This window comes from Euprymna scolopes, chromosome 22 (assembly GCF_053919585.1).
Source record: "Euprymna scolopes isolate OS-2025 chromosome 22, ASM5391958v1, whole genome shotgun sequence".
Taxonomy (NCBI): Eukaryota; Metazoa; Mollusca; class Cephalopoda; order Sepiida; family Sepiolidae; genus Euprymna; species Euprymna scolopes.
In genome coordinates this window covers 31,213,998-31,214,919 of record NC_136503.1, presented here as the reverse complement: position 1 = coordinate 31,214,919, position 922 = coordinate 31,213,998, and positions in this window count along the sequence as shown.

The window sequence follows — 922 nt, the reverse complement described above, 5'->3', positions numbered from 1 at the left end:
ATAATAATAATAAATGCAAATTTATTTCCAAATGTTATCGAAAGGAGTGGAGAGTACTGGAAACTTGGGAAAACTTGTCACTCAGCTTCCAGTAAACACCACAGGCTGTTTTCAGGGAAAGGTCTCTGAAACCTGTGTGAAAGCACCTTGTGAGCCAATAATATTATGATAATTATTATGATGATGATAATAATAATAATAATAATAATAATAATAATAATAATAATAATAATAATAATAATAATAATAATAAATTGATTGAAACAAGAACACCAGATTTATTTTCCTTAGAAAAAAAGAAACATAAGGCAATAGTCATTGATATAATAGTATCAGCTGATGTGAATGCGGAGGAAAAATAAAAAGAGAAGGTCGAAAAGTACTACCGAACCTTGAAAAGAAAGATAAAAAGATTGCGGAAGTTCAAAAAAGCAGAAATTCTACCTCTTGTGATGGGAGCCTTGGGAAGTGTGACAAAGGTGTTTGACAAGTGGATTAAAAAAAAATTGGGATCTCTTGCAATGTTGGGGTGCTTCATAAAATTTCGTTGTTGGAAACCGCCAGAATCTTGCAGAAAGTACTGAGGTTCTGAGAAAAGATGGTGGTATGTCACTTATTATGACTTGCCTATCAGCATAAATTCGGAAATAACAACAGATAGAAAATGTGACAGCTGAAATAATTATAACAAATCTGCGATGTGATGACATCAGATTCGGTTGATATCATATAAAATAGTCGAGAAGTGCCAAAGAGGATGAAAAATGACTGAAAAGGGAGAGAACTAACCAGATCTCCACGGAAATGATGCGGAGAGTACTGCCACCTTGCCATCCAAATCTCAAAGTAGACCAATGTTCGATATCAGAGAGAAATCAATGAGAAACGGCTGTCGGATAACGCAAAATGATTTGGAACGATT